Source organism: Triturus cristatus, chromosome 12, assembly GCF_964204655.1.
Source record: "Triturus cristatus chromosome 12, aTriCri1.1, whole genome shotgun sequence".
NCBI lineage: Eukaryota > Metazoa > Chordata > Amphibia > Caudata > Salamandridae > Triturus > Triturus cristatus.
Window position 1 is genome coordinate 222453633 of NC_140595.1, and position 25331 is coordinate 222478963.

Sequence of the window (25331 nt, forward strand, 5' to 3'; positions counted from 1 at the left end):
TGAATGCTATATGATACATTAGGGATTGTAGAGCTAATCGAAGACCCATAGGACAGTTACCTTAAAAGTATTTCTTGTTGCCTCGCAGGTCGACAACAGGAATTCATCAGCGTCAGAGTCCGCCCCTCCTCCCTAGTTTCTTTTCTGTAGCCATAGAGTTTTTACACAAATCTCTGGTTATATTCTATGGGTTCTGGGAGGTTGGCTCATAGCGCCCCTGCGAAACCTCACCAAGCACCTTACAGGTAAGAAGCAAACATCTTGCAGGTAAGAGTGATTGGTAACCTGACAGAAGGCTAAGCCCACATATACGTTTCGCCCAGACGCTATGGACCAACCACCACAGATCTCACTACAGCAAATTGTTGATCTGCTAGGAGATATCAAAGCAGAAAAGGTAGAATTACCCAAAGACATATCAGTTTTACAGGCCAATATGTCCTCTTCCGATGCAACTAGAGCACAGCCCTGGAGCTTCCCTTCTGCAAATAAACCCAGATTAAAACCACCGATTTTTCAACTTCACATGCAAAAATTGCAGAGCACTGGCACTGATGCCCAACCCACACAAATTCAAGTTGTAACCCCGGTTTCTGTTCCTTTAGCGCCCCCCAAGAGATTTTATGGGGATAGCAGTAGGTTTACGATATTTTTGAACCAATTCCATCTTCATTTTGTAGCAAAGCCTACCGCTTTTCCAGATGATTCCGCCAAAGTAGCTTTCATTTTATCTTACTTAGGTGGGGACGCAGCTTTATGGTCCGTGCCTATTGTTGAACAGAACGACCCGATTCTTTATGACCTTAGACGATTTAAAGACACAATGAAAAAACTATTTGCTAAGCATGTATTCGTGCAATCAGCAGATCACGAGTTATTAAATCTGAAACGGGGATCTTCTGATCTTTTGCATTATATTTCAGTATTCAACAGATTAGTGATTGAGGCTGCATGGCCAGAAGAAAAAACGGGTATCCTTATTTTACAGAGGGCTTAAGGATGAATTAAAGGACATGGTCACTCAAATTTTGGACCCTCCAACTGATTGTGGAGAGTTCATAGACCTAGTAGTGAAACGAAATCATCGTTTGTCAGAACGAAGGGGTGAGAGAGGAAGAACCGATCATAAGATATTTCAATTTAAAGAAAGAATCGCCAATAAGCCTGAGTCAGTCAACAAAACAGATTTAGAGGAACCCATGCAGATCGGAACCATGAGGGGTACCCTTACCAAAGAAGAGAAAGAGAAACGCAGAAAGTTAAATCAATGGTTATATTGCGGAAAGGCTGGACATTTCGTAAAGGAATGTCCTACAAAACCCAGAGTTAAAGTTAATGATGTGGCTGTTTCTCATCCGTTGGAAAACTAACATGCTCGACAAACGATGAGGTCGGTTTTTCAAGTAAGCAATCTAGCTTGGCCTCCACTTCCCCAACTACACCACAGTGTCATGTCATATCAGCATTAGAGTTTTGTTACTATCACAAGACGATAAATCTAGAGCATGGTCAGTGGATGCCTTAATAGATTCTGGAGCCACTGGCAATTTTATTGATGCACTATTAATGCTTGAATTAGGTTTGAGTATTAATGCTTGAATTAGGTTTGAGTAGAGTATTTAAAAAACATCCAGAAATTGTGCGAGCAGTAGATGGAAAAGAGTTAAATTCGAAAAACCCACCGGACTGTCCTGCTCCTGCTCCTTGACGGGGGTGCCGTCCTTGCCCTCCCGATTGCGCCACTGACTCTGTTGGTGCTCTGTTGGTGCTCCCTCGCTGGCTGCAAGCTGCCACTTCATCGCGTTGCCCGGAGCGGGGAAAACTACAACTCCTAGGTGCCCCGGCGCTCCCTGACGACATCGAAGCGCCCGGAGGCGCATAAAAGATCGCTGCTTCCTTGGTGGGGCGGGAAAGCACGAAATTCGAAAAACCCACCGGACTGTCCTGCTCCTGCTCCTTGACGGGGGTGCCGTCCTTGCCCTCCCGATTGCGCCACTGACTCTGTTGGTGCTCTGTTGGTGCTCCCTCGCTGGCTGCAGGCTGCCACTTCATCGCGTTGCCCGGAGCGGGGAAAACTACAACTCCCAGGTGCCCCGGCGCTCCCTGACAACATCGAAGCGCCCGGAGGCGCATAAAAGATCGCTGCTTCCTTGGTGGGGCGGGAAAGCGCGAAATTTGAAAAACCCACCGGACTGTCCTGCTCCTGCTCCTTGACGGGGGTGCCGTCCTTGCCCTCCCGATTGCGCCACTGACTCTGTTGGTGCTCTGTTGGTGCTCCCTCGCTGGCTGCAGGCTGCCACTTCATCGCGTTGCCCGGAGCGGGGAAAACTACAACTCCCAGGTGCCCCGGCGCTCCCTGACGACATCGAAGCGCCCGGAGGCGCATAAAAGATCGCTGCTTCCCCCGCGTCGCGGGACGCGCGCGGGCGGGCGCCGGGCTAAGCCCGGGCAAAGGGCGGGCCGTCTTAGGCCGTCAGAGGACGAAGGAGGTCGGGTTGGGACTATCCCCTTATATCTTGTTAGAACCTTCATTGTCATCCGTTCTGGGGTGAGTTTTACAAAGCACTCTTTACGTAATTATCCATCACCTGTGTGAGCCATGACAAGAGGGCACTCTAAATCAAGCACGAGGGCTGCAGGCATGGGGACATTGGACAATTATTTAAAACAGGCTGAAACTGCCGTAGTGAATGAAATTGCACTGGTTGAACGCCGACTATCTCTTGAGCCCACCGGACATTTAAGTATCCCGCTACCCTCAGTGGACATTTCCTCCCCTAATGCCACACCGGCTGTATTGTATCCCCGTGTGATTCCTAGTGAGTCGATTGTGGAAGACTGCATTCCTACCGCCATCACACTTTTAAGTACAGACAGTATAGCCTCTTCACCTGTGGCCATTCATACTAGACAGTCTAGGATTAAAAATGATACTACGTTCAATGGGGGGAAAATTGTCACGGGTAAAAGAAAAGCTAATAAAAACCCTGTGGGAAATCGAAAGCAGGCAAAGCAACCAAGGACTATTACCTCTGTTTCTGGGTCGGAGCAAGTTAATTCTAGCTCTCTTCACTTAGATAGGGCAGATTCTAGTGAGAGTAGGCGTGTTAGTCCCAACGTAGGTGTGGACCAGAGCAGGGAGACACTTATGTCTAGTATTGTTACAATTATGGAAGCACATCTCACGTCACTTATTCAGCCCCTAATAGTCACTCTGAAGCGTATTGAGGACCGTATTAGTATTATGGAATCTCACCTTAGTAGTAAAGTACTTAAAACAGGCTCAAATATTGTAGTAGGGGATACATTAAGTACAATTACGGCTTCTGTAGATAACTTGTTGAGTTCCATGATTACTCCCTCACAACAACCAGTCCTTCCTGTAGTGTCCAACTGCTCAGGATCTAATACTTTCCAACCAGCTAAAGACAACTTAGGCAAGACATTAGGAAAGGAAGGGCAAATGCAGACTAAGGAGGGGGGCCCATATTTTCCTGCACCTCAGCAAGGAGGGGATTTTTCCTTACATTTACCTAGCCAATGTGCCCAAACAGGAGCGTGATAAAAAGGAACATTGGACCTCTCTGAAAAATAAGGCTCTTCACCACTTGTCTAATAAAACGGTTCTGGGTCATCATCTCAATAAGCATTTCATGATGATCAGAAGGGTACCATGGGTTGGAAAGACTGCTAAACATCTAGAGGGTGACTGTATTGTTATAAGCTTTAGATCCCCAGGGCTGGTAAATGATATTTTAAGACAGGCAGGGTCTGTGAGAATCCATAAAGACTACGTGAATATTCTCCCCTTGGGTTTCTTTTATCCTCCATCCCACATCAGATCAACGCTTTCTATCCAACCAAATAGACTCGGTCCTATCAATAACTTTGCTGTCCCTGTCTCTAATAGATTTGATGTCTTTTCCAATCTGGAAGAAATTGAGTGACTAAAGACTTGTGATCAAATTATTACCCCTGATACACAAGTTCCTGTCCCTCTAGCTGTGAAACTTCCAAATCATGTTTCCATTTTAGTAGGCCCAAATCTGGAATCACCGGGTCTTTCCTCTGAATTGATCTCCTGGAATATAGCTGGTCTAAAAAGTAAATTAGATGATCCTGCTTGGAGAGATCTAATTAGTTCGGGTGATATTATTGGTTTGCAAGAGACATGGGACACAGAGGACACGTTGTATATTGACGGGTATGAGAGTTTTTTCGTATCTGCCACCCCGACTAGTTCTGGGAGGGCGAAGGGTGGGCTGGTTACTTTAATTTCAGCATCTATACCTGGTTCATTCTCTCAACTAGAAACGGGCTCGTCAAATTGCTTGGCTATTTTTATCTTGATGAATGAGGGATCTGATTTTTTGGTAATTAATTTTTATAACTCATATGATAGAGTTGCCACGACCGATCACCTGGCCGCATTAAACAGTTTTTTAGCTGATCACAAGGAGACTAATAAACTTAACAGTAAGAATTGCCTCACTATAGTGATGGGTGATTTTAACATCCATGGCTGTCCACTTCAATGTTTCTCCTCGGATCCTTTGGGACCGATCGAATCAAGGGCTGCACATTTCGAACATACAGTGGCGGGAGATCTTCTCGAATCTATTTTGGCAGACCACGGTTTGTTTCTCCCGTCTATGGAGGGCGAAATTATCCCCACTTTTAAAGGAACTGGGAAAGACTCAGTCATTGATTATATTTTTGTTAGTTCTGCTTTTGGGGTTAATATATTAAAAATTACATGACGACCTGGACCCATTTTAGTGACCATAACCCCGTGACCCTTAGTCTTTGGCACCTTCTTAAAAAACCTGTTAAACTTCCAACAACAGTGGATAAATCCGATATTCGCCCATCAGATCAGGATCGTAGAATTAGATGGAGCAAAGTAATTCCAGGCGACTTTTACAACAACTTAAAAAGTAAGGTAGGAGCTGAGTAAAATACGTGCTCGGACCTCGAAGCAGGGGATGATGAGGTTCTAGCGGCATATTCAGCTATCTGCAGTCAGATCTTAGCAGATTTGAGCTGTCCTGGAAAACATAAGGATAAGGCCGAGCTAGGCTGGTTTGATAAAAGCTGTTCAACCGCTAACAGAAAGCTAAAGGCCGCCTTGAAAGCTAAGCCAGTAAACAGGATCTTGGTCTCGGGGTTGAGAAAAGAATACAAGAAAACTTTGGATGCCAGGAAAAAGACGATCAGGGAGGAAGCATGGGAAGAACTTTCCTGTGTGGATGTTATAAGAAATAGTGCAAAGTTTTGGTCAGTGGTTAATAAACCCTTCTTTTGTGATACAGGTAATGATCAACTAGACTGCGGCATCGGGAAACAATCGTGGCACTCTCATTTTAAATCAGTCTATGAAATGGGCACTTGTGGTGAATTGAGTATCTCTTCCACTATTGTGAACCCATATACTTTATTAGTCTCTAAGACAGAGGTGGTTGAGGCCATCGGCAAAATGACAAGTCATAAGGCCCCCGGCCCCGATGGCGTACCAGCGGACCTCTTCAAATCTGATCCTGAGACTTGGTCCATAGTTCTAACCAACGTTTTTATCCGGGTATGTGTCGCTGGGATTCCGGATACCTGGTCCGAATCAGTGATCATACCCATTTTTAAGAAAGGCAACAGGGGGGACCCCAGTTGCTATCGGCCTATCTCCCTTATTGATTCAGCTGTGAAGGTTCTGGGGCGTGTGGTCCTGGGCAGACTAACTGATTGGTTAGAAGACACAGCTACTCTCTCGTGTCTACAATATGGGTTTCGTAAGGGCCGCGGGACCATAGACCAGAGCCTGAACCTTCAACTTTTAATCGGCAAGTATACCATTGCAAAAAAAGGGGCCTTGTATCTGGCCTTTATGGACTTGTCCTCGGCGTTTGACCGAGTGAATCGTTCAAAATTGTGGGGGTTACTACTTAAATGTGGAATAGATGCTAATATTGTTTATTTCCTAGCGGATTTGCATAGAGACCTCACCGCCACGGTCAGATATGACCGTCTTGGCAATTCCACGGATAAGATAGGAATCACTAACGGCGTTAGGCAAGGATGCATTTTAGCCCCCCTGCTTTTTACACTATATATTAATGATTTGGGTTCTACATTAACTAAGTCATGCAAGGACATTCCCAGGGCAGGCAAATTCGCCATTCCAGCATTATTGTATGCTGACGATGCCGCGCTCTTAGCACGCACGGCTGTAGGGCTCCAAAATCTTTTAGATTCTTTTGCAAAATTCATGATTGCACTTGACCTTGGAGTGAATTTCTCCAAATCCCATGTGATGATTGTGGGTACCAAATCAAAGAAAGTAAAGACTATGTTTTGCGAAGGTCATGTTTTATCACGGGTCACGAGATTCCCTTATTTAGGTGTCATTTTTGATGACAAGTCCACCTGGGCCCCACAATTAGCTGCCAAACGCAATGCTTTTGCTAGGGCCACACTTGCTGTTTTGGAGTTTGGACGCAAATTGGGGGTGAAGCCCATGCAAGCCATGTTGAACATTTACGTAGCCAAATGCACCTCCATTGCATTATATGGTGCTGATTTGTGGGGATTTAAAAATATCTCCGATCTGCAGGTTGTAGAAAATAGATTCTTAAAATCTTTATTATCCCTCCCCTGTTCAACATCGGGCTATATTGTCCACCAAGAGTGTGGGATTGACTACTTAACTGATCGCATAGCTATTGCCCCACTCCTGAAATGGATTTCAATTTGGCTAAATCCTGAACTAGAACTGAATCACGCAATTTTAAAAGACTGCCTATCTTTAGAGTATGGCAAAACTATCCCGTGGTTGAACCATATTAAATATCTAGCCAGGTACCTGGGTCGACCTGAGTTATTTGAAAATCCAAGCATTATAGTAAAGGGGGATTTAAAATGGGCTAAAGTCACCTATAAACAGAGGGCTATGTTAATAAGGGAAGAAAGGGAATTACTCAAACCCACTGTAAAGGCACATCAGTTGATTACTACATCTAACAGGTTAGAGCCTTACTTGGGTATTGTTAACAAGATGAACCACCGTTTTTTATTAATTAGGTTCAGAATGAACAAATTCCATCTCTTACTTACTGATTCTCCTGGTTGGACCAAGGAGAAGGATTTGGGGATCTGTTCGTGCGACGGATTTTCCATAAAAGATACAACGCACTTTATCTTCTTCTGTGGCCACCTGTCTTTAATCCGTAAAAAATACATTATTCCTTTATTAAAAAATAAAGGTTTTAGACAGGTAAAACCAGCACTCATGTACCTTCAGATGTTGGGTTCTCCATGGGAGATATTTAACATAGCCACTTTTTTAGTAATATCAATGAGATTGAGGAAAAAGATCACATGGTTATAGTGTATATCATTTCTGAATTTTGACTAAAAACCTATTTGTTTTTTAATACGTCTGTAATTTTATGTCAAATGTTTTTACAATGGTTGTATTGTTTTATGTTCGTCGTACTTTTATGGTTTTTGCTATGAACCGAATAAAGTAACTTTGACTGACTGACTGAGTTAACCTCCGGACCTATAAAATACCACACTGAAAATCTTACTATGACATGTTCCACGAAACATAGTGAAAGTATCGTGTTTGAGATAATTGACGCCCCTCAGTTTCGCTTGATACTAGGAATCCCTTGGCTGGTGTTGCATAACCCTCATATTGACTGGTCACACAAGACTGTCGTATTTAAATCAGAACATTGTATTTCTAATTGTCTACAACACCAAGTACTTGAGCATTTAGTCCAGGTTATGACTTTCCTATGGAATCAAAGAACGTATTACTATTGGAAGGAGTTCCTCAAGAATATGACGATCTCAGACGCTTTTGTCAAAAAAAAGGCAAACACTCTACCACCACATAGGGACTACGACTGTCGCATTGACTTGACTCCCGGTGCCACGTTACCATGTAGTCGTATTTACGCCCTGAGTCTGAGAATGAGCATTTGCGTAATTACTTAGATGAATATCTTGCCAATGGTTTTATTAGGCACTCTAAATCACCAGTCTCTTCGCCTCTTTTTTTTATTCCGAAGAAAGGCGGTGAATTGCGCTCGTGCATCGACTACAGCGCAATCAACAATATGACTGTTAAGAACCGGTATCCCTTACCATTAATTCCCACATTATTGGACCAAATCAAAGACGCTACCATTTATACAAAACTGGATTTACGTGGAACTTACCACCTAGTGCGAGTCAGAGAGGGCGACGAATGGAAAACGGCCTTCCGTACCAAATTTGACCTCTATGAATATCAAGTAATGCCCTTCGGACTCTGCAACGCTTCAGCCACGTTCCAGTTTTTTATAAATGAAGTCTTACGGGATTTTCTGGATATTTGTTGTATGGTATATATGGATGACATTTTGATATATTCAAAAACCACAGAACAACATGTAAAACAAGTAAGAGCCATTCTCCAACAGCTTTTACAAAACTCGTTATATGTCAAACTAGAGGAAAGCATGTTCATGTTACCAAAGTTGACTTATTGAGCTATATTATTAGCCCTTGAAATGGACCCCAAGAAAATTCAAGCTATTTGCACTTGGCCTAGTCCTTCGTCTGTGAAACAAATCCAAAGTTTTGGGGGATTTGCTAATTTTTATAGACGATTTATTCCTAATTTTTCTCAGTTAATCACTCCCATTACACGATTGTTAAAGAAAACCGTGAAATTTGATTGGAACACAGAAGCCGAACAAGCTTTTCAGGCTTTGAAAACAATATTCACTTCCTCCCCCATTTTGATGCATCCAGATCCTTCTCAGCCATTCATTGTTGAGACAGATGCCTCACAATATGCCATTGGAGGCATTTTGTCTCAGAGAAATAAGAATACTGGTCAAATGCATCCCATTGCTTACTATTTGAGAAAATTGTCCCCTGCAGAACAAAATTATGCAATCTCAGATAGAGAACTGTTAGCTATAAAAGCTGTTTTTGAAGAATGGCGACATTATTTGTTAGGTGCTCGTCACCCTATAACTATTTATACTGATCATCAAAATTTACAAACTTTACGATCAGCAAAAACTCTTTCAGCTCGTCATTTAAGATGGACTTTGTTTTTTAATGACTACAACTTCATTATCACTTACAGACCAGGGAAAGAAAACAATAAGGCAGATGCTCTCTCTCGTATCGGTATGCCTGATGATACAAGTTTAACACCAGACATCTCACAGCCAATTTTAGCACCGCAATGTTTCCAGGTGGGGGTTATTGACTCTGATGTAATCATGGACATTAAAGAAGAAATAAAGACAAAACAGAAATAGGACTGGCAAAAACTATATCCTTTATTACAATGGAGAGACAATCTTTTGTATATGAATGAACAAATCCTTGTACCAACTTCTCAGTTGCAACATCAAACTATGCAAGCTCATCATGATGCACTTCTATCTGCACACCCAGGAGTTACTAAAATGTATCACTTAATGAAGAGAACATTTGGGGGGCCCTCCATGTTTGATGATATTCAACACTATGTAGATACCTGTGCCTCTTGCATACAAAACAAAAACATGCATCATGCCCCTAGTGGTTTATTACAGCCTTTACCCTTACCCCCACAACCATGGCACACTGTATCTCTTGACTTTATCGTCGAATTACCACGAACTAAGACTGGTTTCACCACCATATTGACTGTCGTAGACCATTTCACAAGAATGGCTCAGTTCATTCCTCTACGGAAATTACCCACAGCTTTTGAAATGTCTCAAATCTTTACTAAGGAAATAGTTTGACTACGTGGAATTCCCTCTGTTGTACTTTCTGATAGAGATGCTGAATTCATTTCTCATTTTTGGCAACACCTTGGAAGCAATACTTACATTGCATGTTAGCTAACAGTGAAAAAGAATGGTCAGACATATTATGGGCTATGGAATTTACGTATAATAATATGGATCATTCCTCTTTGGGTATGTCTCCTTTTTTTTGTACTCACGGGTTTCATCCTAAAGCGTTGTTTGAACAAGAAACTACTCTTTTAACAATTCCATCAGTACAGGATTATGTAAAAAAAACTGGTATCCATCCAACAACAGGCACAATACCATTTGGCACAAGCAAAGGAAATGCAAAAAAGAACAACAGATAAACATCGAACCATACAACCAACATAAACTATAGGAGATAAGGTGTGGTTGTCTACCAAAAATTTACACTTTAAAGGTTGTAAGAAATTTAGTCCACGTTTCATTGGACCCTTTGTTGAGGAAAAGGTCATCAACCCCGTTTGTGTGCGATTAACACTCCCATCCAGATATCGATTCCATCCTGTATTCCATGTCTCCTTAGTAAAACCATATAATCCACAGACACAAATTACTACACCTCCTTCTGCCATTGATGTTGATGGAATTCCAGAATTCTAAGTAAAAGCAATATTGGATTCAAAGAGAGTTAAAGGTAAATTATACTATCTGGTTGACTGGAAAGGTTATGGTCCAGAAGAGAGATCATGGGAAACACTTGCCCATTTACAAAATGCTCCACGACTTGTTAAGGCTTTCCATTTATGGTTCCTTGATAAACCAAAACCCATACCAATGGTCTTAGGGGGGATTTTGCGAGGGGGGTACTGTCATGAGTCTACGCCTGAACTGTAGTAAAGTAGTAAAGTCCTTAGGCGCAGTACTTCACTGCACAGACGTATGTCTGCTGGTGCAAACTCTTCTATATCCTATAAAAAACCCACCCCTATCCCGTGCATCCGGCACTGCCTAGTGTTGTGTTTCACAGTGAATAAGTAAAAAACATAATTGCGTGATATTCGTTTTGTGGTTATTTTATATGTATCACCTCATTTGTTATTGCATCCAATATGTAGCACCTGATTTATAATTGCATGTATTGCTATGGACACTGTAAATCCTTGTTATGCCTTTCAAATAATAAATTGAGGAAAGTTTAGTGTTTCAGACTTGCTTGAGTTTCAGACTTGCGCGCTGAAATACACATGAAGCAGTGAACGGACTTGTGCGATGAAACGCTTATGAAGAAAAACTTCCTGCTTTGACTGCACGTTGCCTCGCGTTTGACGGCGTGCAACGTGGCAGTCATTAGGGCGGGGTTCGGGTGTGGCAGGGATATAAAAGCCACACCCGAGCTTCCCGAAGGCGCTTAGCCTTCAGTCTGCAGTTGCGTCTAAAGCTGCTCTACTTACCCCAGTTTCCGGATTCCTGGATTCCGACTTCAGCATTTCGACTTCATGCATCATCTGTGATACCTGAAAAAGAAAAAGAAAGCTAAGTGACTTTTCATTTCTTCTATCCATAAGGAGCTCACCGTAAGACAGCAGCAATAAAAGTGCGCACAAGAAGGACAATTTTTGGACACTCTTTTTGTATTACAAAAAGACAACTTGAAAGCACAGTTGTGTGTTATTGGTACAACGGTTAAACCTAGGTTATTGTGACATTTACAAAAAGAAGGTTTCTGTGTTTTGGGGTATTTTATATTTTAAAGGAACAGAAATTGAGTGATGGAGTAGAAGAAACAAGGACGCATAATACTATGGAGTAAGTGTATAAAAGCAGAGGCAGGGTGTGTAAAGTTAGATAATTAAGAGTTGGCATCTTATGAATATAGGAAGTGAAGAACTAATATATATCTGTTTCTATTTACAAGAAAAGAAGAAGTCATCAAACAACATCTTACGGACACATCTGAGGTGACCCCACTTACAACCTTGGTGACAACACTTACGAAGACTTCCTCCATCACACTACATCACCCAGGACGCTAGAAACATTCCTGTGAAACGCAGGTAGGACATTTACACTTCTAACTTCACCTGAATGCTACATGATCACATTAGGGATTGTAGAGCTAATCGAAGACCCATAGGACAGTTTCCTTAAAAGTATTTCTTGTTGCCTCGCAGGTTGACAACAGGAATTCATCAGCGTCCGAGTCCGGCCCTCCTCCCTAGTTTCTCTTCTGTAGCCATAGAGTTTTTACACAAATCTCTGGTTATATTCTATGGGTTCTGGGAGGTTGGCTCATAGCGCCCCTGCGAAACCTCACCAAGCACCTTACAGGTAAGAAGCAAACATCTTGCAGGTAAGAGCGATTGGTAAACTGACAGGGTAGTGCACTGGAAGAGAAGTGAGTGTAGTAAGGATGGACTTCATTGGATAATAGTGCAAATGCCCCTTGTTTCTGCATGTTTCCCATGAGATTAGGGATTGGAAGATTTGGTGCACCTCCTGTGACGCAGGACAGGATAAGCTGAGGGTATTTTCCCAAGGAGGAAGGGAGCCCTATCTTGAGGACAGTGAACATTTGGTGATGGGCTGCAACAGTATGGCTCCACCGCGCCGTGCCCAATAGCACCATAGAGGATTGGACAATAGAAGCCTGCCAGGGAGGCTTGGAACAGACCCCAATTCTTTTTGACATTTGTTTCTGTTTGTTTTTGTGTCCTTTCCATCATTGGTTCCATTATATGACGTCTTTCTCTGTTGATTTTATTTGCAAATTCGTGGTAAACATGTATCTCTGTATGGTCATCCTCTTGCAGAAGATGAACAGTTTTTGTTGCCCTGTGACTGGGGCAGATCAGTTTTGAATGGTTGCTCAGGAAGAAAATGTTTTGGGCTGTAGTCTTATTGTTGTTTTTCCTGGTGGGAGGGGGGCTGTTCTGGGCATTGGAGTGTTCTGGAGTTACCTCATCATGGGCCATATGTAGGTAGCCTAACATTTACCGATTCATAAATACCGAATTTTACCGATTCGGTATTTATGAATCGGTAAATGATATGTAGGTAATCTATCGGTAATAGTTACCGATTCGGAAAGGGTCGGTAATTTAGAATCGGTATTTACCGATTCGGTAATGATGCATACCTTCCCATTGATTCCTATGGGCCAGGAGGCCCATAGGAATCAATGGGAAGCCAGTTACCATTACCGAATCGGTAAATACCGAATCGGTAATGGGGGGAGCACACTCAAGGGTGGCAGGGTGTCACATTGACACCCTGTTGCACCCCTGATTCCTGCATGTGTGCACATGTGGCGCACATACATGCCCTAAGGGCATGTATGTCTGCCACATGGCACTCTTAGTCCAGCAAAATATTGCTTTTTGCAATGTATTCGGTATTTAGCACCAACCTATATTTGGTGCTAAATACATAATTATTTTTCCTACACATCACTCATTTGAGTGTCACCTAGATATCATTTCAGGATTCGGTATTTACCGAATCGGTAAAATTACCGATTCGGTAATTTTACCGATTCGGTAAATTACCGAATCCTGAAATGTGCCCCCTACATAGCAAAAGCCTAAATACCGGTCGGTAACGGGATACTTACCGAAAATCGGCCGTTACCGACCGGTATTAGGCTTCCTACATATGGCCCCATGTGTTTTATATCAGACAGTTTCCTCAGATCATAGTAAAATAACTATGCATAGCAATGTTTTTGGACACACACCAGAAATTATTTGGGGATAACACAGCTTGTTATCCCACTGATTCTGTTACAAGTTTATGGACCGCTTATCCCTTATCGTTGGTAAATTATACATATGTTTGTCCTCCCCATTTCGTAGAGGCAAAAGGTGAATTTGGCCTACGATATCGTGGACCTTGCTTATACTATAGAAAGCAGAGGGAGACAGGGTACCCAGGGTGCATGCCCGAAATGTATTGTGGTGATCTGTACCTTGGTAAAAGAAATATCACACTGACAGGCTGGCACTGCCAAGATCTAACTGTCACTCAAGAGGCAGGTATTTATCCTGCGTGTTGCCTGTAATAAATAGTACTGATGCTTATTTGTATCTCAATTGTTCTGGAGAAGTAGTGTACAAAAATGTGATGCGTTTAGGAAGAAAGGATGATCCCAGTATGAAGGGAATGAATACTAGATATGCTCCATTAGATTATCAAGGTCCACCATATGCACATCCAGGTTTTTATCAATCAATCAAGACATTTGTAAAGCGCGCTACTCACCCATGAGGGTCTCAAGGTGCTGCTCAAACAGCCAGGTCTTGAGCAGCCTCCTGAAGGTTAGTAGGTCTTCGGTCTGCCGTAGGAGGATGGGGAGGGTGTTCCAGGACTCGGCGGCGAGGTGGGAGAATGATCTGCCACCGGTGGTCGTTCTCCTGTTGTGGGGGACGGTGGCGAGGTCGGCGGATCGGAGCTGGCAGTTTGGGGTGTAGAAGGTGAGCCGTTTGTTGAGGTATGTTGGACAGGTGTTGTGGAGGGCTTTGTGTGCGGAGCTTGAAGGTGATCCTCTTGTTGACAGGGAGCCAGTGTAGGTCTCTTAGGTGGGGTGTGATGTGGCTGTGGCGAAGGATGTCGAGGATCAGGTGGGCAGAGGCGTTTTGTATGTGTTGCAGTTGTTTCAGTAGCTTGGCCGGGCTTACCGCATAGAGGGCATTTCCGTAGTCGAGTCTGCTGCGGACGAGGGCCTGGGTGACCGTTCTTCTAGTGTCGGTGGGGATCCACTTGTAGATCTTTCAGAGCATGCAGAGGGTGTTGAAGGAGGAGGATGAGATGGCGTTGACTTGCTTGGTCATGGAGAGTGTAGAGTCGAGGATGAAGCCCAGGTTGCGTGCGTGGTCGGTGGGTGTTGGAGCTGCTCCCAGGGGGGTAGGCCACCAGGAGTCATCCCAGGCAGAAGGTGAGGAGCCGAGGATGAGGGCCTCCGTTTTGTCTGAGTTCAGCTTCAGACGGCTATTCTTCATCCATTCAGTGACGGCTTTCATACCTTTGTGGAGGTTGGTTTTGGCGGTGCCAAGGTCCTTGGTGAGTGAGAGGAGAGGTGAAGCCTTGACCACTGGTTCAAGGCCAGCACTCTACCCAGCAGCCTCGCCTGCACGCCGTGCTCCTGACTGCCTCCCAGCTCCAGGTTCGAGCCAGCAGTCCGCCCGGCGGTAACTGCTCTTGCCGTCCTGTACCCGCCGTAATTGTCATGCTTCCTTTCCTGTGCCCCATATTGTGTGTGCGTTAATTTTTAATTTGTAATTTGTATTTCTGGTACTGTGTTCCCCTTCCTTCAGGCACCTTCAGTGTTTGTCTGCGCTTTTCCCGCCGCTGCCGCCCCTGCGGCCCCGCCCACTGATCCAGCCCCCACCCGCCCACTTCCTGCTACCGCCCCCCTCCCCTTCTTATGGCAACCGCTGCGGGGGAGTGCGTGTGAAGCCTTGACCACTGGTACAAGGCCAGCACTCTCCCCAGCAGCCTCGCCTGCACGCCGTGCTCAAATGGTACGTATTCTAATATGTACAATGGTACAGAGGACGTGGCTTTGGGATTGGTGCTACCTCTTGGGGTACCTTGTAGGTATAGTAAACCAAATACAAAATGGGTGAAAAGAACATTGACTAAGGAATTTTGTGAGGGTGTTAATGATTTGGAAGTTAATAATTATAGTAATGGTATCACTTTTGGATATATCCTTTCCTCTATTATTACATTTGGTGGTAACTGCCATGGCCAGGGGTGAACGAGCGAGAGAGTATTTTGGGTGTAAGTTGCAAATTTTATCTAATTCTACAGTGGCAGCTTTACGGGACATCACCACTCAGTGCGAAAGTATATGCATATACTCCGAACAAACGAGATATGCAGTTGACTTTATTTTGGCTAAGAATGGTGGTGCATGCACAATAATAGGAGAGCAGTGTGTGGTAGGTATCACAAATATGGAAAGGAAATCACTCAGCATATTCTAGATATCCTGGAAAAAGTCAGAGGAATGGAAAAGCAGTAACATAAGTTGGTCTCTATTTGGAGGTTGGGGTTGGAGTGTCGAAAAAGTGATATATTTCATTGTACTCTTAATTTGTTGGTGTGTTCTGATTCAGTGCCTCCCTCTATGCTGTTCGTACTGTACTACTTTCCGCTCTCCAAAAAGGGTTTCCATTCCTGATACCAATGTAACCATTATGCTTTAAAAGGAGCTTGATACTATTATGCACATTGATGAAAAAGTTTTTGTTTCAACTACTTCCCTTTCAGGTTCCGCTCTTGATATTTCTTGTACTACTAATATAAAATGATGTTTTTTTCTTTCATGTACTTGCTATGTGTGTGTGTGTGTGTATATATATATATATATATATATATATATATATATAATCTACTGGCGGTCGCCAGTAGATAGTTATAGTTAGGACCGTGTTTCCATAGGAAATCTCAAAATTCTATTTTGAATAACTTTGGCGCCGGTTGACGTATCTTCGCGAAATTTTCAAAACTAATGGGGCGCTCCGCTCAGCTCCTACCCTTAAAGTCTCGGGGGGATTCGTCAAGCGGGGGCCGAGAAAAAAGGGGGGTCCCAAAACGCGTTTTCCCCATGCATTTTCCCATAGGACCTTTAGTCGAAGGTACAGCCCGAACGGCTGAACAGAATTACTTGAACTTTGGCAGAGAGGTAGTCCTCAGGTCAGGGATGTGCCTTTTGCATATATGGAGTCAATCTGTTCAGTAGTTCCTGAGAAAATTGCAGTTAAAAGCATATACATATCTATAGCCGTGCACCGTGCGCGCACCGTGCGCGCACGGTGCGTGCACCCTAACGTGCGCGAGCGTAATTCTGATTGGTTGTTACATGTCAGTCAACGTTCGAATCGGTCGAAATCAGGAAGTGTCCGTCGCCATTTTGTTTGTTTTCAGTGCGAGAGTGGAAAAGGAAGGTGGCGAACATGAAAAGGGGGCAGGGTAGAGAGTTCCTGACCCCCTAGCCTTTGTCAGGGGGTCCCTGAAGGACCCCAAAGGCAGAAAAAAACATGTAATTTTTTTTTTTTAAATCGCGGGGGTGCGCGCACCGTGCGGCACGGTGAAAAACCATTAAAAAAAAAAAAATTAATACGTAGTTTATTGAAAAATAAATATATAAAAAAATAATAATACATACATAACTTAGCATTTAAAAAAACGTACAAATTCACTGAAAAAACCATAGGTTTCACACACGTTATAGTTAGGAATTAGCATTTAAAAAACCTTGCAAATTCACTTAAAAAAGCACTCTATCACAAGGATGATGTCATCAGTGATGTCAAGAGTGATGCCACTGACCATGTCATGAGTGATGTAATATGTGACGTCATGAGCAGAGGATTGCGGGCGCGCGAGTTATAGTTATCTGAACTAACTATAACGGTGGAATTTCATTGGTTTTTTACGAGTGAAATATCCACCTAACTATAACATGTGTGAAACCTATGGTTTTTTAAGTGAATATATATATATATATATATATATATATAAAACCACAAAGTATCCATCAGGAAGTTCTTCTCGCACTCACGGATGGTTGAACCAATTCACTCCAAAACCATTATTCTTTAGCAATTTTATTAACAAAGCATAGCCAGTATACCCAACGCTTTTCAGTCTCCACACTGAGACCTTGATCACGGGGATCAAGGTCCTGATGGATACTTTGTGGTAATTTGAAACGGCTTGACTCTTTCATATCTTTCTCGCACTGCCTTAGTGCGCATGGATGTGTCAGAAAGGTGGTCAAGATGGAGAATATATATATATATATATATTACCTACTGGCGGTCGCCAGTAGGTAGTTATAGTTAGGACCACGTTTCCATAGGAAATCCGCAACATTCTATTTTGAATAACTTTGGCGCCGGTCGACGAATCCTCGCAAATTTTTCAAAATAGGTGGGGCGCTACGCTCCGCTCCTTCCCTGAAAGTCTCAGGGGGATTCGTCAAGCGGGGGCTGAGATAAAAGGGGGGTCCCAAAACGCGTTTTTCCCATGCATTTTTCCATAGGACCTTTAGACAGGGCTACAGCCCGAACGGCTGAACAGAATTACTAGAAATTTGGCAGAGAGGTAGTCCTCAGGTCAAGGAAGTGCCTTTTGTAGGTTTGGTGTAAATCTGTTCAGTAGATTCTGAGAAAATAGCCTTTAAATCAATATATATATCTGAGCCAGCTTACGGTGCGCTTACGGTACGCTTACCGTACGCGTACGGTGGCGTGCGCGAGCGCAATTCTGATTGGCTCTTAGATCTTAGTAAACATTCGAATCGGCCGAAACCAGGAAGCGGCGGCCGCCATTTTCTCTCTCGCACTGAGAGTGATGTTTAAAATATAAAGCACAAAAACATGTAAAGGGGCTGTTTAGACAGCTCCCACACACATAGCAATGTTGAGGGAGTCCCCAAAGATTCCCCAAGGCCAAAAACTGAATTTTTATTTTTTCGCTAATTTCGCCGATTACGCTTACCGTACGCGTACGGTAAAAAATTATAAAAAAAAAAAAATTATCCACACTCTCCCCACCCCGTGTGCAATTGGTGCCCGAAGGGCACCAATTGTGCATGGCTTATTAAATATTGAGTTAAACTAAAATATTTAAAAAAAAAATAAAAAAAAAAATTATCCACACTCTCTCCACCCCGTGTGCAAATGGTGCCCGAAGGGCACCATTTGTGCATGGCTTATAACATATACGAAAAATTAAAATATTACCTTTCAAAACGAAGTGCATCATATGTCCTCCATGTGCGCACGGTGCGCGAAGCTCATCGTGCGTACATGGCCCATCTAGCGCGCACCGCGTGCCCACCGTGCGTGCATGGCACTAACTGCGTAAAGTGGGCGCGCGGTGCGCGAAGCGCACCGCGTGCTCACTGTGCGCGCACGGTGCACGAAGCGCACCGTGCGCGCACAGAACGAACTGCGTTAAGTGGGCGCGCACGCCACGAATGGCGTAAAGTAACTTAGCATTTAAAAAAACGTACAAATTCACTGAAAAAACCATAGGTTTCACACACGTTATAGTTAGGAATTAGCATTTAAAAAACCTTGCAAATTCACTGAAAAAACCATAGGTTTCACACATGTTATAGTTAGCGGAAATTTTACTGATAAAAAACCAATGAAATTCCCCCGTTATAGTTACTGCAGGCAACTATAACTCACGCGACCGCAATCTTCTGCTGATGACATATGTGTCTTTATGAAAAAAAAATATTTGTAATATATGTATAGCTAAAAATGTATGGAAGAAGACATGGGCAAATAAGTGTCTAAATACAGTATTAGCATCAGCAGAGGATTGCGGTCGCGTGAGTTATAGTTGCCTGCAGTAACTATAACGGGGGAATTTCATTGGTTTTTTATCAGTAAAATTTCCGCTAACTATAACATGTGTGAAACCTATGGTTTTTTCAGTGAATATATATATATATATATATATATTCCAACCAAATCCGACTTCATATAAAAATCAGACACCGACACTGGAGATGCTTTCTGCCATCCGGCTTGGATATTTATTCTTCACGTAACGCATTTCGGGACAACTCCCTTGATCACACAATTACATGCGAACAAATCAGTTTCTTTTAAAACCAAATGCAGAGTCACATGATTGGTTACTCAATAGACATGGTAAAAAGACTATTATATGTTTTTCAATCGTCTTTGTGAAAAGTTGTCTTGACATAGTGCCAATAATCTCTTTACATCATTAATTACAATTCACTCATAGTCACAAAATGGATTGGATTTAAAAAGATACATATTATTTCATATATTTACAATTTAATCGACTCATCCATCTAGACACGATTTGAATATAGAGATAAAATTCGACACTATTTAGAATACTTTAAATCATTATTTCATTAACATGTAGTCCTTGTCATACCATGTAACAAATTATATATAACACATCGTCAGATAATCTTTGTCCATAATTCATAGTTTTTGTATAAGACAACCCACTGTGATTATTTCATTTCAAACCGCTGTTGATAGAAAAAAGGATAAAGGAGAAAATCAAAGGACATATATTACTGCCTATTCTTCCAAAGATGGTACTTGGATCAAGTTTTAAAATGATAAAGTGCTAGTGCTTGTTTTCAGTCTATAATAAAGTGCCAGTGCCTCATTATGTGCAAAAACCGCAATCTTATCACAATAAAGTGCTAGTGCAATACAGTACTAATAATAGATCCTTTAAATACTTTTTATCAAAGTCCTATCATTACTTAAAAGCTCTCCTTATGACGATGTATTCACAAATAAAAAAACATGTAGGAGGAACAATCATTTGTGACATAATGTAAGTTAAAATAACAATGAAGATTAAAAACCAAAACCAATTGATAGCGGTACCTCTATTTTAAATGTACATGTAAGTCTTCTTCGACATTCATACCGTGAGGGCTCTTCGTATTAAACATGAGTATATATTTTCACTCCAATTTTCTTAGTTTGCTTTCTCTGTCGCCCCCTCTTTGATCTTTGGGAACTTGGTCAATGGCAAAGTACACCAGTTCATTCGTGTTTCCCTTGTGGACTTCATTTATGTGTCGAGCAACTACATAGTTTTTATCATTATTATTTATTGCCCTAAGATGCTGCAGTATACGTACATGGACCATGTGGATAGTACTGCCTACATACATCTTAGGACACGAACACTTTAAAACGTAAACAACAAAGTCACTTTTACAATTAAGAGGTTTTCTTAGTTTCCAGGGACTGTTCAAAAGAGGGGATATTATTTGCTGCGTGTTCTTGCCATGCCTGCAAGCTTTACACTTAAAACATTTATGGAAACCAGGGCTGACTTTAAGCCAACCACCTCCCTTTTTGGTTTCCATATTCGTTTTGAACAAATCATCTCTCATTGATTTGGCACGGTTGAAAGTCACCAAAGGATATCTAGAAATTTTCCCTTGAAGAATAGGGTCCTGTCTGACAAGGTGCCAATGCTTACTCAGGCTGTCTCTCACTCTAGCCTGGTATGCACTGAAACCTGTAATCATGCGGATTTGACTCTCAGTCTGCTTCCTCTTTTGTTCCACTTTTTCACCATCTGGTTTTAATAATGCACTTCTTTCCATATTTTGTACCTTCAATTTTGCCTGATTTAATGTGTCCATCCTGTATCCTCTCTGAAGGAATCTATGGGTTAAGGCTCCCTGGGCTTTGCCCAGTGCAGCCGGTTCACTGCAGTTTATTTTCATCCTTAAGTTCTCTGCATATGGGATACTCATTTTAAGTTTGGTTGGATGGAAACTAGCTGCGTGTAAAATTGAATTTCCAGCAGTTGGTTTTCTGTAAGTACAGGTTTGAATTGAATTTTGTGCAATGTATACCTCTAAGTCTAGATAAGTTACTCTCTCCGTACTTATTTCCTCAGTGAATTTTAGATTTAGCTTGTTTACGTTGATACTGTCGATGAACCTTTGGGCCGATTCTTTGGATCCGTTCCATATGATGAATAAATCATCAATGAAACGAATCCATTTGATGATATGATCTCTCCATTCATTGATATACTCAACTCTGAGCACCTGCTCCTCCCACCAGCCCATGTGTAGGTTGGCATAGCTGGGGGCGAAGCAGGTGCCCATCGCCGTGCCTTTAAGTTGCCTGTAGGTGTCACCTCCAAATAAAAAATGATTATTGGTGAGACACAACCTACACATCTCCAACAACATATTAGTGTGTTGGTAGAGGTTGATAGGTCTCAAATTTAGGAAGTGCCTCAAAGCCCTTAGCCCATCCTCATGGGCAATACTTGTATAAAGGCTCACGACGTCTAGCGTTATGAGGAGATAAGATTCTTCCCATTTCACATTTTCAATTTCATTTAAAAAGTCCCTCGAGTCTTGGATATAAGCTGGTAGTGCTCTCACATATTGCTGTAGGAAAGAGTCCAGATATTTTGAGGTTGGTTCAAAAAGACTCCCTATGGCAGAAATGATGGGACGCCCAGGTGGTTTGTCCTTATTTTTATGGATTTTTGGTATTAGGTATAATATTGGTACCACTGGTTTATCCACCTTCAGAAACAAATATTCCGACTGCTTAATTAAACCTAATCCTCGCCATCTTGCAAGGTCCTTGTCAAATTTAAGTTTAACTTCCACTAGGTTACTATGAGGGACTAGTGAATAACACTCCTTATCCCTCAATTGTAAGGCTGCCTCACCATTATAAGCTTCTAGGGACCACAAAACCAAATTACCTCCTTTATCGGCCTGTCTCACTATTATGTCTGGTCTACTTTGAATTTTGACCATCACAGATTGGTATTTCTTGTCAAAACCGGTTTCATTTTTCAAAAATTCTTTGCTAGAACTTAAGGATATCTCCTTTAGATCTTTAATTACCAGGTCGGAGTATAGGTCTAACGCATCTTTAGGGGTGTTGGGTGTGAAATTAGATTTTGGTCTGAATTTGGTGGCAGAGCTGTCAAAAACATCTAGACAGAACAAATCATCAGCCTGACTGATTTCATCCACCATACTTTCACCAACCCCTTCCCTCATAAGTTGCTGACAGTCAAATAGTACCTGCATGTCCCCAACATCAAGGTTACCAGGCTCTTCACTGACCTCTTGATTTCTCTCCTTCCGGCTAGTGATTTTAGTGTCAAAGAATTTTTTCAGCTTCAGTTTCCTCACGAACTTGAAAAAGTCAATACGCGTTTGCGTGTAGTTGAAATTAGCACGTTTACAAAAGGAAAAACCAAGTGAAAGGATTTTTATTTCATCTTCTGATAACAAGAGATCCGTTAGATTAATAACAGTTGGCGTTATTTCTTCCATCCCTTGCGCTGGGACTGCTTCTTCTTTCCTGATCGTATATATATATATATATATATCATGCTCCGTTTTCCGTCTTTGTTTCCTTCACTCGCGGTCGGGTGCTTTAAACGCGGTGACGGACACCGCGTATAACAACCAGGCTCACGGTAACATAAAGATGCCAGCACTCACAGGAACAGTTCTCCTTGATCTTTTATTGGGACAAACACACGACAAAACGCGTTTCGGCTGCCGCCTTTTTCAATTGTGGTTGGCACTGACTTAAGGTAAACATAAATACATTACAAGCAACATCAACATAGGACTTACTCCAGTCCTACTGTGGCAGCCATTATTAAACATGCAATGTTCTCCTTAAATTCTTATTTACATTTTTTGTATTTTCCATACAAGATATTTATGTCCAGCCTTGAATAGGCGATCTTCCCTCAACAGTTGTGTCTTAACTAAATACATATTATTTCATATCTGGATTATCAAAGATGCATGTAAGGCGCTGTTATTAAATATCTAACCCTGGATGGGTGGATGTTGCACAAAATGATATACTTCCTATATACATTATAGCTTCACAATAGCTATGCTATGTTCGTAGCAAGTAGATTCCCTGACTACAGGTGAACAGCCATTTCTTCCCCGCTGTTTAAACCAAATGGCACCCTCGTCTGATTGTCAATAATATATCTAGACTCTAATCTTCTGAGTTGCAGCTGTCTATCACCCCCTCTCACATTTGATGGTACGTGATCCATACAGAAAAATTTCAACAGATCCCTGTTGCTCTGATGAAATGCCTCAAAGTGCCGTGCAACCGGATAGGTAGCATCTTTGTTATTAATAGCTCTCTGATGTTCTAAAATGTGCACTTTGGTGGGGTGTATGGTGTTTCCTATGTAGCGTAGACCACACGGACAAACCAGACAGTACACCGTGTAACATGTGTTGCAGTTCATTAATTTGTTGATTTTTCTTGGATGATCTAAACCAGGCACAGAGTAATCTAAAACCTTCTTACTATTCCTACATGCCCTACATTTAAGACATGGATAGAACCCTGAGATTTTACCAAAAGCAGATGATCTATTTTCCTGACTGCAATGACTCTGAACTAAACTGTCACGTGTTCTTGCTCTCCTAAACCCCATAGGTGGTGCTTTTGGTAAGTCTTTTCCTATTGTGGGGTCTGATTTTAGGATGTGCCAGTTCTTCCTGAATATCTCTCTGATATCCTGAGCATCACACGAATACTCAGTAATCATCCTAAAGTTGTTGTTGATTTCATTCTTCTTTTTAGTATCAGGAGTTTTGTCACTTAGCAATTCCAGTCTAGACTTTCTTTCTACTTTCCTCAGTGCTTCCTCTAGGGTTTCTTTCTGATAGCCCCTTGTCTCAAATCTCCTTTTACTTTCTTTAGCTGCAATTTGATAGTCACAATCGCGTGTGCAATTCCTCTTTATTCTAAGAAGTTCACCATACGGAATACTTGTTATAGTTTTTCCTGGATGGCAACTTCTTGCATGCAGCACAGAATTGCCAGCGGTGGGTTTTCTATGCAAAAACGTGCATAGTCTGCCCTCCGATGGAAACACCGTAAGATCCAAAAAGTTCACGGAGTTTTTACTTATTTCTCCTGTGAACTTGAGATTGAGATCATTCTTGTTCAACACTTTCAAATATTCACATGCTAGTTGTTCTGTACCTTTGAAGACAATGAACAGATCATCTATATATCTGTTCCAACTCATGACCCTTTCGGTCCAATTTCTGTTATTCTCTGCCCAGGCCACCTGCTTCTCCCACCAGCCAACAAATAAATTTGCATAACTGGGGCGAAGCAGGTTCCCATCGCAGTCCCGCGTATCTGTCTAAAAAGCAGGTTTTGAAACAAGAAAATATTATTACACAGGCAAAATTTCACAAAGTCAATCAACATGTTATTGTGTTCTGCCAGGTTCATCGGACGGTCTCCCAAAAAGTATTTAATTGCTTCAATTCCTTGCATGTGATCAATACTGGTGTACAGACTAGAAATGTCAAGTGTCATCATTACAAGATCATCCTCCCAAGTCAATTTCTCCACTCGGTTTAAGAAATCTTTAGTGTCTTTGATGTAAGAAACCAATTGAGTCACAAATTCAAACAAGAAAAAAAATCCACAAACTACAAACCTGGACATATCCTCCGTCAAACTTCCCAGAGATGAAACTATAGGGCGACCAGGTGGGCATGTAGCATCCTTATGTAATTTGGGGAGATGATAGAGTGTGGGTAATCGTGGATATTTGCACTCCAGGAAGCCATATTCCTCTTTTGACAATAAGCCCTTATGATATCATTTATTGAGGAGCATACTGCTCTCGAACTCCTTTCTTGTTACCTTTATGTAACTCGACTCATCACTGAGCTGTTTTAAGGCATTTGAGGCGCTGCTGTTGCTTGCTCCAGCCACCTCTCCTCGTCCGACGTTGGCTCTTTTCTTTTGTTCTGGTAGTTTTCCTCTCCCACCTCTGCCCCATGTCTTTCTGATGATCCGTAATTCCTCGTGAAAAGGGGTAGTAGTTTCACTTGCTATGGGTCTTGGCTCTCTTTCATCACTGCTCAGATCTACATCTGTTACCTCGGATTCTGAGGTATCCCTTTGTTCTGCTGTAACCTTGTTCCTGTTACTAAGCAGTTGTTTCCTGGGCAAATCGTATCTCTTTGCAAAAGTGAGAACA

The 25331-nt window shown here is 42.2% G+C and overlaps 1 protein-coding gene across 2 annotated transcripts in view; it reads right to left on the reverse strand.

Annotated features, from left to right (window-relative positions):
• Nucleotides 1-25331, reverse strand: part of MLKL (mixed lineage kinase domain like pseudokinase) — a 642399-nt gene that overhangs the window by 483279 nt on the left and 133789 nt on the right. For both annotated transcript variants that reach the window (XM_085639671.1, XM_085639670.1), the window contains exon 2: nt 11216-11278. The gene's annotated coding sequence lies outside the window, so the exon portion shown is untranslated. The remainder of the gene's footprint in view (nt 1-11215; nt 11279-25331) is intronic.